A 15,716-nucleotide genomic window follows, 5' to 3' on the forward strand; every position below is an offset into this window, starting at 1 on the left:
AGCAAGATGCATGACTTATATATGCTCTCACACATCCACACAAAGTACCTGTTCGTGTGCACGATTCGTTTCACGCTGTTAAAGTGTGGTACCCATGGGACCAAAATAGCGGAGAAGTTGAGCGTCACACTTCAGCGCTCTTAGTTGATGCGGACATTGACCCAATGTGCTATTTACTTTCTGCAGCTACGTCATTGCTGAGTCTACCTTTATATATATGATTTGGACGGGCAAGGAGGGTGGGCCAGGCCCCCTAAGGCCCCTCATAACGCCGGCCCAGTATGTTACAGTAGTAGTTTATGTTGCAAGTATTCACCTATAACAACCTCGTCGACTTATGATAAGAATTGACTGCAACGTTTTCACACTTTTCACACAGAGACTGTCACCTTACAGACGTTACAGTGGATAAATTCAATGTTTGGAAAGACCACATTATATCAAGATCAGCAGTGTGCAGTCAGCGTTTTAACAAACCTAGCAAGATTTAGGTTTGTTTTGTCCTGTTTGAGTGCAAAACTATCAAGCAGCATAACATTCGGTCTGGTTAACCAAGAAGTGAATGGGGTAGACAGTCGATCAGAACAGTCTATGCTGACAAGCAGCCAAACGTTTTTAATTGATGGTATTTAGTTGTTGAAGTAGACAGTTCTTACACAATGATTCAAAAGGGCAATTAACTTTTGCTCCATAACGACACCGTAAAACTTAAATGGGCTCACGACCATTTCCTGTATTGTAGGCATTTTTTCACTTGAAATAAAAGTTGCATTATTGTCATCACAATGGTATTCAGATAACTGTTTTCTTGAAGGTTGTTATGAATGATACTGCAACACTCATAAAAGTGTCATGGCTGGTTTGCTAAAGCAACTCATGTATGCTACTAGACTACTACACTAGACAGGTAACTTTGCAGGGAGACGCTTATATTCATTTAAATTAAATCTGGGCATAAGTGTGCTGGCTCCACGTGAGCCTTGCAAAAAATGATGTTCTTGTTTTATTTTCCAAACCTACTGCTTTTGTGATTCCCCAGTGCAGCTTAATAGTCTCTATTCTGATATGGAATACATTTTCCTGTTGATCTCAGACATGCCCTAACATGTCAAAAAGAATTAAGTGTCACAGAATACTGATACATGTTTGCACACAGGGGCACGGCTGTTATCTTTTGCATGGATCTGGCTCCTACTTTATAGGAAAGGACTTATTATTTAGGCTACACCAAGGAAGACAGTCTACCGACCAGTTGAGCAGGTTGAGAGTGCAAAGGGTCAAAGGTCATCGCATACTGAGCCATAGTAAATTCTAACATATGCACAGACAAACTGGCGGACATAATTTAATTTCCTTAGAGGCGGTAATGAAATGTACCGAGGTACAACGCGCTCCATTAACGTCAACAGAAGCCTTGTTTATTGAACAACTGTCCCGTCTTGTGAAGCAATCGCTTGTCCTTCTTACACCGTGCCTGTATATTGCCTGCGGGTTTATTACTCAGTGCTCTTGATGAAGCACTGTTTTAGAGATCAGTGAGGGCACGTGCTTGCACAATCCTCGAATTGTTGAAGTCAGCATACATTTTGTCACTCCGAAAAGTCTTGCTCAGTCAACACAAAGGGCTTAGTGTGTACAGTTCAGGTGGCAAGTGTTGACGTGTGATGCAAGAACCTAGTCACTTGGGATGACGCACCATGTCATGGGTGAGACACCTATTCATAAGCGTTAGATAAGGTCGGTATCAACACTGTTTAATGAATGTAAATCAAATAACTCATAAAGTCAGTCAATGGGGATTGATGAGGGCATGTCATTTCGGTCACCTGCAGTGGACGTTGTCTGCCATTAGTAAACAAGTGGTTAGTTTCTAACAACTTTTTCAGTAAAAGACGCTGCATGAAAAGGTTCTCCCACACCTGCAGAACAGTTCTTTAGGTGCTCATGTCCCCGTTTGCCTCTCCGGTGTCACTTTCCAGCCCCAGACAGAGCAAAGGAACGAGAACAAGGAGACAAATGCACTTTATTTATGTCCTAATTTAGATTATAATAACATAGATGATATAGCATGTCTCAGTCTCAGGCGTCATAATAAACAAACAAACTTGCAACAACTCTGAATTTTGTGAATGCCATACTTGGCAAGGATGATAAATGGTATGATTTATGATTTTAACATATTACTAAAGCTTCTTCCTTCTTGAGTGGAGGTTTAAAGGGACAATCTGAGATTGGTACATACATTTTTGGACTTTTGAATATAGCCATTTTTTCTTGAAGTATTTACTTATAAACGTATCAACCTTATCCCAGATTGCCCCTTTAAGCTTTGCTAGTTTTATGTCTCCTGACTGTCAGATAGAGATGGGAGGTAACCACATCTAAGGGGTGTGTCTGTGTGTGTCAGTCAAATATTGAATTGTTTGGGCAGGTTCTGTTTGAGATGGTTGTGTCCACTGACACACCCGGTTTGTGTTTCATCAACGTGTTGACAATGAATTAGGTAGCCAATAGAAATAGGATCTAAATGCGACATCACATGTTGGTGTGAAATCTCTTTCTTCAACATTATGCAATAGTATTACAATCTCCATGGATATAAACATCTTCAAAGATACAACATACACATTTACACACGGTTGACATGGGTTTGGGTGGCAATGGAAAACATGCACCTGGATGATAAGATTAGCAAGCGCGCTCGTTGTTAGCACTGATTCAGACGAGACGTTGTGATGAAGTAAAGGTTCAGTCATAATGGCAACCAATCCACATTACAAACAACGGAGGCACCCAAACTGTTTATGGGGTTTATCTGCAAGAGAACAAGCGAAAATGTTTAAAAAATGACAAAGAAACCGGTGGTGGACAGGTGGCTTAGGTTAACAGAAGCTAGGTTACAAAAGCATAGGTGTGTCGGGGAGGCGAGGGTGGAAGAGACCCAGTGTCATGTTGAGTTTAACGGGAAATAACACAGGTTTTCACCTTGTTATTCTCTTAGGCTTCTCAAGGATATATCATGAATAAGGATATATAATTGATATACCAATGCTTTGTGTTTTTGAATGCGTTTTAACATATATTTCTTTTCAGTTGAGGAAAATGATTGGAAAAGGATACAATCTACATGTTCATGTTTCTTCTATATGTTGACCAACAGGGTAAAGCTTGACTTGACACGGTCTTAACCATGTGACATGTCATGATATAACTTGTCATAACCATCATAAGATGGCCATAACACTGTCATGCCACATATTTCAAACTGTCATGACATTTATTGCATTATTTTATGGTTGGTTATGACACCTACATAAGAGTGTAAAACCCATCAAATCTACCACACAAGGCAAAAACATTCCATTATCAAGAGTATGTTTATCTTATATAACAGTTTCTGAAACTAACCATCGTACATTTTCATTGTAATTTCACACAAATTGATGTCAGGCATGCACTTACCCCACAATGCACAATGCTCTGTTGCTGATGACTGGGATGAATGCAGGAGCAGATTGCAGGAGCAGGATAAGTGATAGACCTATCTGGTTTATATTATTTTTGACAGTATCATAAAGAGTATGTTCTAAGTCCAAGTAAAGTGACACAGGAGGGTCATAATGATTCTTGACACTGTTTTAAAGTGCATTTTTTTGAGTCCAAGAAAAGTGACATAGGTTGGTCAAAGTGCTTCATGACAGTGTCATAAAGTGGATTTTATGCAAGCTTTTCAAATACAACGTGACTTTAAAGAATTCATGAAAACAACAGCAACAAAGGACTTACAGTAAGAAGCACACTTCTTGGCAAGGAAAATAAAGGAGGGTTGTGACACTCCTTTGTAGGTGTCATAACCAGCCATAAAATAACGCAATATATGTCACAACAGGTTGTACATACAGTACCAGACAAAAGTTTGGACACATAGGGTTTTACTTTATTTTAACATTTTAGAATAATAGTGAAGATGTCAACTATGAAATACACATAGAAGCATGTTGTAACCAAAAAAGTGTGAAAAAAATCAAGATATATTTTTTATAGTTGAGACTCTTCAATGTAGCCAAAGATGAAAAAGCCTGGAAGGAGGAGAGATGACTAGAAACGATTCGGTTGGACGTTTTATGTGTGGATTAATTGTCGGAGTAGTGTTCCTTGTGCATTTCAGGTAAAATAACAACTCAATGTTTATATCCCAGGACAAATTAGCTAGCAACAGCAAGCTAGCTAAATAGGACAAATTAGCTAGCAACAGCAAGCTAGCTAAATAGGACAAATTAGCTAGCAAGTGCAAGCTAACTAGCCATACATGTTTCATGCTTTTCGACCTGTCCCCAAATTAATGTCATTGGTTCAGAGTTTGTTTTGATATTTTAACCTGCGTGTCGTGATCGCGTTTGGTGTAGGGGGACAAAATACATTTATGCACGATGGCGCACGCACGCAGCCGGTTTGGGTTCCGTGTTCGACTTTTTGTCTCTTAAAGAGGTTGAAGTCGATCATCATCCTTATGGTGAAGAACCATCCATCAATCATATTTAAGGGACTAATTGTGTAATTGCCCTTGCTTCAGTAAAATTTCAGTTGGCACTAATTTCACTCCATACCCATGTAGCTGCAGTCTCCCATTCCCATGGGCTTCTCATATCTCAGCTGATAACTGTCAGCTATGCCCTGGAAGGGAGGAGGGAGAAAATACAAACATTGTGTGCTACCTTTGGTATGTTTGTCTTCTAACTACAGCTTCCAACTCATTATATCACTGCAGCCTGATAAGTCAATGTTTAATCAACCTTTTATGATCCCTGTGCGAAGTGATGTAATGACACAGCGAGCAGCACGGTATGTTTACAGAGCTGACGGTTGGGAGACCACCAGGCTGAACACGACAGGGTCACGTGCTACGTAACCTCGGTAAATGACCATTTATTAACCTGACAGACAATACAGTGAGAAAAGATACCTGGGAAATCGGTAGGAATGACGAACAAATGGTGGTCCAACCAACGTTTCAGAAAGAAAGCCTTTTGATGGTATTTTTCAATAAAACTGAATGAAAAAAATGCATTTGGATTCAAGTAATCATGTAATCAAGAAATCAGGATTTAATGTATGAGAAGCAAACTTGTATTTTCAGATTTTAACAGTGTAGCCCAAAAACTTGGTATGGGCATTAAAGGGTCAATCTGCAATTGGAAAAACAACAAGTGGTTGGCCTGCCACTAATTTGTTAAACAGCTGAGGGATGTGGCTGGAGAAATGTAACCACTCTCAAAAGCACGGACATTTTTAACTTACATTCTTCAAAAATCAATGGCTATGTATCATTAATTGGTGTCAGTGGCTAGGTAAACAAACCCGAAGATTACAGTCTCTTCTGGTTCATATAGATCGGTTACTAGGCAAGGAAACACATATGTAATTGTGTAATTTGGTTGAGCTATCCCTGTATGAAGTCGCTGGAATGACAACCACCGGTCCAGGGATTCATCATTACGCACACCTGGCACTCATTATTATGCGCACCTGTTAATCATTATGATTCACACCTGGACTTCATTACCTTTATCATTTCCTCCCCTTTATATGTCACTCTCATGTTCGTTCACTAGTTGGTATTATTCTTGTGTACCGGTGTGTAGCCACGTGGAATTGTCTCATTCCTGGTTTTGTTATTTTATTAAATGATTCACCTGCACCTGCTTCCTAGCTCCATTATTACACATGTGAAGTTCGTAGGAGCACATTCAGGTTGGTTTCAAATGAAAGCTAAGAGTCTAAACAAAAATATAAACGCAACATGCAACAATTTCAAAGATTTTACTGAGTTACAGTTCAAATGAAGCAATCAGTCATTTGAAATAAATGTATTTAAAAAAACCTTTTAAAGGTAGTGGCATGGATCATAAAACCAGTCAGTATCTGGCGTGCCCACCATTTGCCTCATGCAGAGCAATACACATCTCCTTCGCAGAGTTGATCAGGCTAATTGTGGCCTGTGGAATGTTGTCCCACTCCTCTTCAATGGCTGAGCGAAGTTGCTGGATATTGGTGGGAACTGGAACACGCTGTCATACATGTCGATCATGAGCATCCCAAACAAGTTCACAGAAGTTACAAGTAAAGGTTAGTCATTTAGTTATATTGTTTTTACTAATAACAATTTGGGTTACTATATGATTCATTAAGTGATTAAAATGTGTCATCCTGTTACTGAATTGGCTACAATGGGGAATCATAAGTCACAAACCACAGTTGGGTCACCTGCTACTGTCCTCCCTTCCACTGGCATACTGTTCAGCTCATAGCTGTTTTCTTTCTCTTTCTGATGTCTGGTGGTCAAAGCAAGAGTGATAAAACAGTCTGGAAAAGCTCTCCCCTCTCTCATCTCTCTCTATCCAGTTAATGTCACCTCTCCCAGCTCTTACTGACACCTAGCCATGAGGCGCCTCTCTTTCCATGTACTGTAACCAGTCCCCTCACCAACTGAGCTCTGACTAACACCAGATTTCCATGGATGTTAAAAAGCAGTTGAAATTTGGTCATTCCAAACCCGAACCAATCTTGGAATGTTTCACAAGTTTAGACAGCACAGTACTTGTATTTGCATTCATTATGGATGCCCATTAGTTCCTGCCAAGGCAGCAGCTACTCTTTAAAAAACATAACATTACATTTCGCAACAGATTTCACAACACATTAAGCGTGTGCCCTCAGGCCACTACTCTGCTACCACATATCTACAACACAGAATCCACGTGTGTCGGTGTGTGTGGAGTGGGTATGTTATTTGTGTGTGTCTGTACATGTGTCTCTTCACAGTCCCTACTGTTCCATAAGGTGTATTTTTTTTAAATCCATTTTTTAAAATCTGATTTTTACTGATTGCATGATTTACTTGATGTGGAATAGTGTAGCCATGGCTCTATGTAGTACTGTGCGCCTCCCATAGTCTGTTCTGGACTTGTGTACTGTGAAGAGACCTTTGGAAGCATGTCTTGTGGGGTATGGATGGGTGTCTGAGCTGTGTGCTAGTAATTTAAACAGACAGCGCAGTGCATTCAGCTTGTTAACACTTCTTATAAAAGCAAGTAGTGATGAAGTCAATCTCTCCACTTTGAGTCAGGAGAGATTGACATGCATATTATTGTTAGCTCCCCGTGTACATTTAAGGGCCAGCCGTGCTGCCCTGTTCTGGGCCAATAGTAATTTTTCTAAGTCCCTCTTTGTGGCACCTGACCACACGACTGTAGTCCAAGTGCGACAAAACTAGGGACTATAGGACCTGCCTTGTTGATAGTGTCGTTACTAGTGAGTTACTCTCCATTATAAACAGACCTCTCCCCACCTTAGCTACTGTTGAATCAATATGTTTTGACCGTGACAGTTTATAATCCAGGGTTACTCCAAGCAGTTTAGTCTCCTCAACTCCTCAGCTAAATTTCCAAGATTTCAAGATTTAGTTGAGGTTTAGCATTTAGTGAATGTTTTTTTAATTTTTTACATTTAGGACTAACTTATTTCTTGCCTCCCATCCTGAAACTGACTGTGACTCTTTGTTAAGTGTTGCACTGATTTCACTTGCTGTAGTAGCTGACGTGTATAGTGTTGAGTCATCAGCATACATAGACACACAGGTTTTACTCAGGGTCATTAGTATTAGAAAAAGGTAAGCTGTCCTGGGCAACGCCTGACTTTACCTGGATCATGTTGGAGAGGCTTCAATTAAAGAACCCCCTCTGTGTTCTGTTAGACAGGCAGTCCATAATATAGCAGGGGGGTGTAAAGCCATAACACATTTGATTTTCCAGCAGCAGATGATGATCGATAATGTCAAAAGCTGCACTGAAGACTCACAAAACAGCTCCCATAATCTTTTTATTATCAATTTCTCTCAGCCAATAATCAGTCATTTGTGTAAGTGACATGCATGTTGAATGCCCTTCCCTATAAGCATGCTGAAAATCTGTTCATTTTGTTTACTGTGGAATATCATTGTATTTGGTCAAACTTTTCCAAAAGTGTACTAAAGGTTGGTAACGGGCTGATTTGTCAGCTGTTTGAGCCAGTAAACGGTTCTTTGCTGTTATTGAGTTGCTAAATGAATTTTGCTTCCCTCCAGGCCTGATAGCACACACTTTCCTGTAGGGTTAACTTGAAGAGATGGAAAATAGGAGTGGCAATATCATCAGTTTAACAACATGATATCTGAATTTACAGTACGTTTGCCAGTCGGCTGTGCAGGCAGACTTATTTGACAATTATTTTCCCAAATCCCTCAAACATACGGTTTTTTCAAATCCTCATCAATCCATAGGGATGTAATAGTTTTTACAGTAATTGTCTTAATGGGTGCGTGCTTATTAGTAACTGGAATAAGCAATTTCATAAATGTGTCAAGTGCAGCGTCTGGTGGCTCCTCACAACACACCACAGACCAGTAATTATTCTTTACATCATCAACATAGGAATCACTACAAAACTTATTGTATGGCCTATTATACACTATATTAGGCCCAGCCTTTGGAACTTTGGTTTTCCTAGATATGTCTACTGTATTGTGATCACTACTTCTGATGGATTTGGATACTTTGAATTTCATCCCATCTAGTAAAGATGTGATCAATACATGTTGATGACGTCATTCCTGTGTTTGTTAATACCCTGGTTGGTTGACTGATAACCTGAACCTGGTTGAAGGCACTGGTTAAAGTTTGAAGCTTTTTCTTGAGTGGGCAGCTTGATGAAAGCCAGTCTATATTTACAGTATAGCACAGTACAGTACAATACAATACAGTACAGTAAAGTAAGGTATAATTTACTGTATCGTACTGTACTCTACTCTACTTTAGTGTACTGAACTATACTGTGCTGTGCTCTACTGTGCTTTACGGTGCTGTGCTGTACTGTCCAAACTTGTGAAATATGGACATCTATGATTGCTACAGATTTGGTCCGGACCAACCAAATTTGGTCTTGTTTGGCTCATTAGAATAATAGCCAGTGTGAAGAATAAAACCCAAACATACAAAGAAGGATGTTCTATTTTTCTACCTTTATGTATCTTTTCAGAAAACATTGGCATGAAGAGAATGACATTCATTATGATGCATTTCTGTATAGTACAGATCCGAGACCCCTGATGTCATTCTTTTACTATCATTTTGTTACCAGGTGTTAGTCCACTTCACTTACTGTAGTTCAACAACTAAAATATATGTTTTCAAAGTCAAGGTGTCATGTCATTAGCTGACACCCCATTATTTCTGCAGAATTTCTGCATTATTTCTGTTTTTTAAAACAGTTAAAACTGATGGAGATTTTACTGTCATTCTGTTACCAAACTTTACATCTGCTGTCATGCAGGTGAATGAGGACCCAAAAGCGACTTGGCGAAAACAGAGTATTTAATCCAGAATAAACTTTACAAAACAAAAAAGCATAATACTACACGTAAAGACGAGAACGGACTGGAGACTTGATCGAGAACTGCAGGTTGCCTCGGGAAGGCACTTGAACCTAGCAGACTCAGACACCTGCTCACCACGCAGCATCTGAGGGAAACACGACACGACAGGGCAAAACATAGACACAGCACGGTGAATTATAAATGAGGATCCGACAGGGCAGGTACGGGAAACAAGGAGAGAAATAGGGACTCTAATCAGGGAAAAGGATCGGGAACAGGTGTGGGAAGACTAAATGATGATTAGGGGAATAGGAACAGCTGGGAGCAGGAACGGAACGATAGAGAGAAGAGAGAGCGAGAGAGTGAGAGAGGGAGGGGGAGAGAGAGGGATAGAAAGAGGGAAAGAACCTAATAAGACCAGCAGAGGGAAACGAATAGAATGGGAAGCACAGGGACAAGACAAGATAATAAATGACAAAACATGACATCTGCACTGTTCTCCGAGTTAAATAGATTTTTGTTAAATGTTCTGTGGCAAATGTTAAAAGTTGTAATTGTGCATGGAGATTTTTGTTTACATTTGTAATTATTCGGAATCTCAGCGTCATTCTGTTAACGTGGATTTGTCCAAAACTCCCACAATGCTTGACAAAGATGGAACACTGTGTTACATAAGGGACCTAACTTAGTGAAGCAAGCTACACTATTATCACAGTCCGTCATGTGTTTGTGTTTGGACTTGTTAATGGACCTACTGCATTATTAACTGATGTCAGTCTCTGCCACGTATGTATGTAAAAAATAAAGCTACTCCATTGATTGAGTGAGGGAAGTAGGCATAGAAAAACATCCCATGATCCCCCTATAGGATTTAAGCAGCTGACACCACTGTTACGGGTCATTATCATCATTCATTCATCGACTGGCTAAACCATTTAATCTGTGAGCAAAATGAGAAAGCATGGCTGCCATTCAAAAAGCAGCCTGTATAATGCCAAGAAATAACTATACTGAACTGTAGACAACATTCTATATACATATATATTTCACTTTCTTTTTTCTTTTTTTTTACTCCTTTTTCTCCCCAATTTCATGATATCCAACTGGTAGTTAGTCTTGTCCCATCGCTGCAACTCCCGTACGGACTTGGGAGAGGTTATAGGCGACATTCTGAGTAGATCTGAGATTGGATGTTACACAGAGAAACAGCTATGTTTTGAACCATTCCATGAAATGCCGTCAGTTTCAGAGTAGGTCCTACAATATCCATCGTCATCGAGTATGGTACACTGTATCACCCAAGGAGTCAAGGAGATTTCTTCAAGCTTTGATCTAAATGTCTGTCCATATCTGTTTGAGGTATAGCTTGTGGAGCTTCATTGTCAATATGTTAACATTCAAATCCGACATCGGACATCAAGAAGTGTAAACCAACCCTAGTTATAAAAACATAACAAACAGTTTTCTCTACAATCACAACAGCACATAATAAACGCTTAACCCTCCATACTATTGTTGACTGTACATTTTTTTGTGGGGTTAGCAGTTAAGCCATATGTCATGGTGTACTCAGTTCTGTCAATCACTTCAAGTGTTAAAATCACATATTATTGCCGTTTCCTGTTATTGTCGGGGTCAAGATAAGGGCGTTCGTCTACGGCAGTCAAAATCGGTCATGGTAGACGGCAGTCAAAACCAGGCATTGTCTTTCACATTGTGAATCCCTTCTGTTGTGTACGTCATTGTGAGGTTCGAGCCATAATTACGTCCAGATGAAAGCATATGTCATAGCCTTTAATAATCGCCACATCAAAACAATAGCTTAATCCAAGAAAGTTGTCAAATCTGTCTTTGTAATGTTGTTTATTTGCTCCCCAGTTAAAAGCCCTCAGTGGCATTTTTGCAGCGATTCCTATGCAGCGTTCTATTATCGTCTTATCAGCCGAGCAGTGTTCCAGGGATGGTTTTAAGAAGTCAAAGACATTCTTGAAAGGTTAGGCAATAAGACAGACCTTATAAAAAGGAAAAATGACTCACAACAGTTCCCCTACATAGGTCAAAAGTTTGGACACACTTTCTCTTTCAAGGGTTTTTCTGAATTTTTTACTCATTTCTACATTTTAGAATAATAGCGAAGACATCAAAACTATGAAATAACCAGTGGTGTAAAGTAAAAAGACTTTAAAGTACTACTTAAGAAGTTTTTTGGAGTATCTGTACTTTACTATATACATTTTTGACTACTTATGCATTTTTTACTCCATACATTTTCCCTGACACCCAAAAGTACTAGTTACAATTTGAATGCTTAGCAGTAAAGGAAAAAGGTCCAATTCACACACTTATCAAGAGAACGTCCCTGGTCATCCCTACTGCCTCTGATCTGGTAGACTTGGTACATTATGTCTGAGTGTTGGAGTGTGCCCATGGCTGTCAAAGTTTTAAAAAAGTCATAAATAAGGTAATTGTGCCATATGGTTTGCTAAATATAAGGAATTGGTTGTGTAGAATTGACTTTTACTTGGTACATTTACTTAAGTATGACAATTGAGTACTTTTTCCACCACTGACCTTAAGTACATTTCAAATCTGAAATGTAGTGTTTAACTGGGTTACTTTCACTTTTACTTGAGTCATTTTATATTAAGACATGAAGGTCAGTCAATTCGAAGGGGAAAAAAAAGTTTCTTCAAGTGCAGTCGCAAAAAGCATCAAGCGCTTTGATGAAACTGGCTCTCATGAGGACCGCCACAGGAAAGGAAGACCCAGAGTTACCTCTGCTGCAGAGGATAACTTCATTACAGTTAACTGCACCTCAAATTGCAGCCCAAATAAATGCTTCACAGAGGTCAAGAAACAGACACATCTCAACATCAACTATTCAAAGGAGACTGCATGAATCAGGCCTTTATGGTCAAATTGCTGCAACAACAAAGAACTGCTAAAGGACACCAATAATAAGAAGAGACTTGCTTGGGCCAAGAAACACGAACAATGGAAATGGGAATCTGTCCTTTTCTGAGTCCAAATTTGAGATTTTTGGTTCCAACCGCTGTGTCGTTGTGAGATGCAGAGTAGGTGAACAGATGCTCTCTGCATGTGTGGTTCCCACCATGAAGCATGGAGGAGGTGTGATGTTGGGGGGGTGCTTTGCTGGTGACACAGTCAGTGATTTATTTAGAATTCAAGGAACACTTTTAACAAGCATGGCTACCACAGCATTCTGCAGGGAAACACCATCCCATCTGGTTGTGCGCTTAGTGGGACTATCATTTGTTTTTCAACAGGACAATGACCCAAAACACACCTCCAAGCTGTGTAAGGGCTATTTGACCAAGAAGGAGAGTGATTGAGTGCTTCATCAGATGACCTGGCCTCCACAATCAACCGACCTCAACCCATTTGAGATGGTTTGGGATGAGTTGGACTACCGAGTGAAGGAAAAGCAGTAAGTGCTCAGCATATGTGGGAACTCCTTCAAGACTGTTGGAAAAGCATTCCTCATGAAGCTGGTTGAGAAAATGCCAAGAGTGTGCAAAGCTGTCATCAAGGCAAAAGGTGGCTACTTTAAAGACTCTCAAAGATAACATTGTTTTTGGTTACTACATGGTTACATATGTGTCATTTCATAGTTTTGATGTCTTCACTATTATTCTACAATGTAGAAATTAGTCAAAAGTAAAGAAAAACCCTTGAATAAGTAGGTATGTATACATTTTTGACTGGTACTGTAGGTATCCCTAAATTCGAAGATGTTGAAAATGTTACGTTCACTCTGGCTTTACAGTACATTATAGGCCAATGAGATTAAAGAAATGTATTTTCTTTTGATTTGTATATACTTCACCTTACCACACATGTAACGGTGAACACAATAATGCATGGCATTGTCCTACATAACACATCAAAACACAAGGTCTCTTTTGTTAACAAGAATTTAGTATGCTCATACACTACTGTCTTTGCAAAACATGACCTACCAGTGTATCATAGTGGCTGTGCAGTGCTTCAAATCCAGTTACACCATTTGATTTACGAGCGTACCCTGGAGAGGAAGCAGCAGGGCTCTGTCCCAAATGGCACCACATTCCCTTTATAGTACACAACTTTTGTCCGTGGTCCATAGGGTTCTGGTCAAAAGTAGTGCACTATGTAGGGAATAGAATGCCTACATTGGGACGGACACTTGTAAGAGCTGCCATATGCCTCTTAAATGGAGTGTGACAGGCAATATACCATCTTCAAAGGGGCATTAAAACCTGTTTACACTCCCATTGCCAGGTGAGTGTTACCTCCCCAAGAAATTCCATAAAACATGCAGCTTGACAACCTTGCTGCTGTTTGGGGTCAGTGGTATTGACAGTGCTTCATGAGTTGGTGAGCAGAGGGTTGTGAGTTCACGACCATGTTGGGATGGAATTTGCATTCCTTTACACTGCAACAATCTGTTCTACATACCCAAATGCACACATACAGTAAGTAAACATTGAAGGTGTAGGTTACGTACAGCTGCAGTCATGATTCACAACAGCCTAAACTCAATTTTGTGATGCAAATGCTGTCTGTCACCTTTGCACCGTGGAGAGTGGAATGCCGTCCGGCGTCTCCAGGCAATAATTACAGCAGAAATATGTTCACCCCGTGGATTCTTTAGTGTGGTTAAGATCATGCCATGGTGCTGGAGGCTAAAGGGTTTGAACAAGCATTTAAGATACACGCCACTAGGCTCCCAACTGGTTCGGCATAAACAAGGATATAATTAATGGCACATTATTGGCGAATATAAATACAGACAAAACACGTGCACACACACACACATTTGTTTTACTATCTTTGTGAGGACCCAAGAATGTATTTCCATTCAAAATCATATTTTCCCTTAAACCACCCCTTAATAAAAACCAAACTAAACTGCACTCACACACACACACACCTGGTAACTGACTGCACTGTCTAAAGTACAGAGCATTACTCATTGAGGCAAAGGCTTTCAGCTTCTGAAAAGTGTTGTCAGCTCCATTTAAAAAAAATCATACTTCACTTTTGCCCGTTTCACACTATAGGGCCGAACGGGACCTTACTATGCTGGTTCTAGTACAGCTTGTCTTTGCTTGGCTCACTTTGACCCAATTGTGTGCTTTTTGAACTACAAAATGAAAGGTGCCAATTCCTATTCAGTTCAGGTAGTACATCAAAACCTTTCCTCCAATTTGGTGTCTACTGAACGCGACCTCGATTTGTCCCGATTGTGGTAGTAGTTGTCTTTAATAGGTCTTGGCTACATACACAAGCATCCGAATGAGTCCTCCTTCACTGACATTGTCTGAAATGTTCCATCAAACACGTATCAACCTGTTCACTGGATCAACAACTTAGACATGCTCAAACCTCATGTTAATCTGTTCTCCTACGGGCAAATGTCAAAGAAAGAATGATAGAATTGGATCGTAATTCATAACCATAAAATGATATTGCATGAGTCTACTTTATAGACACATTAGATTAGCTAAAACATCTGACAAGTCTATTTGGGTTTCTGTGCTTACTTAATCACCATTATTGCCCAAACTTCCCTTACAACATGCTTTCTCATGACCTATATCGTATTCTACCAAACCTGTAGACCCCCAGTCATTGCGCTAACGCTAGTTAGCATTGGCTTGTGAATCTACCTCTAACGTCCTTCATACTGCACGCAGATACCTAAACATGGTATCCACAAGTTAATATGACTCTGGAAAAGTAGAAAAACGCCTGTATCACAGTATCCCTTTAAAGATGCTGTATTTGTTTTGCGCACATTGCAGCACAGCATGCCACACTCACCTGGGTCAAAACCTGTATGTACTAAATAATCATCAATGCTAATCACTAATCACTAATGGTGATGTGATTCAATAATGGAAAATCCTCCCACGTGTTTCTTTCTGTTGAATGGTACTCCTAAATTCTCGTATTCACATGTACATTTAAATTAGACTTGGGGGCTAGGCCTGTTTGCATTCCAATCGATGTCATTCATTCCAATGTTATTTCAATCCATTTAGGGGAAACAGCCTTATACAATAGTAGAACATGTATCTTTTGAACTTGTGTGACGCCCAATAAGCAAGTCTCACTTGTGGTTTGAGGGTTATCAGTCACCAATTGCCTACCTGAATGTTCCAGTTTGGCTAGTAGTTACTAGTTGGTATATCTGGTTGGTAAATCTGCTATGCTGTGGACAGTAGACACTCCTTAGTGGCAAATATCATAGACAAAAACATTGAGGTTGAAAATATAACTGTGTATTCCATTGAAATGCAAA

At 39.8% G+C, this 15,716-nt stretch overlaps 1 long non-coding RNA gene across 2 annotated transcripts in view; it reads left to right on the plus strand.

Moving 5' to 3' along the window:
- The first annotated feature begins 5,620 nt into the window (after nt 1-5,620).
- The window catches only part of LOC124014174, a 59,127-nt gene continuing 49,031 nt past the window's right edge, over nt 5,621-15,716 (plus strand). For both annotated transcript variants that reach the window (XR_006834976.1, XR_006834975.1), the window contains exons 1-2: nt 5,621-5,751; nt 5,975-6,126. This is a non-coding gene — a long non-coding RNA (uncharacterized LOC124014174). The remainder of the gene's footprint in view (nt 5,752-5,974; nt 6,127-15,716) is intronic.

The sequence above is a fragment of the Oncorhynchus gorbuscha genome, linkage group LG25 (assembly GCF_021184085.1).
Source record: "Oncorhynchus gorbuscha isolate QuinsamMale2020 ecotype Even-year linkage group LG25, OgorEven_v1.0, whole genome shotgun sequence".
In the NCBI taxonomy this organism is placed as follows: domain Eukaryota; kingdom Metazoa; phylum Chordata; class Actinopteri; order Salmoniformes; family Salmonidae; genus Oncorhynchus; species Oncorhynchus gorbuscha.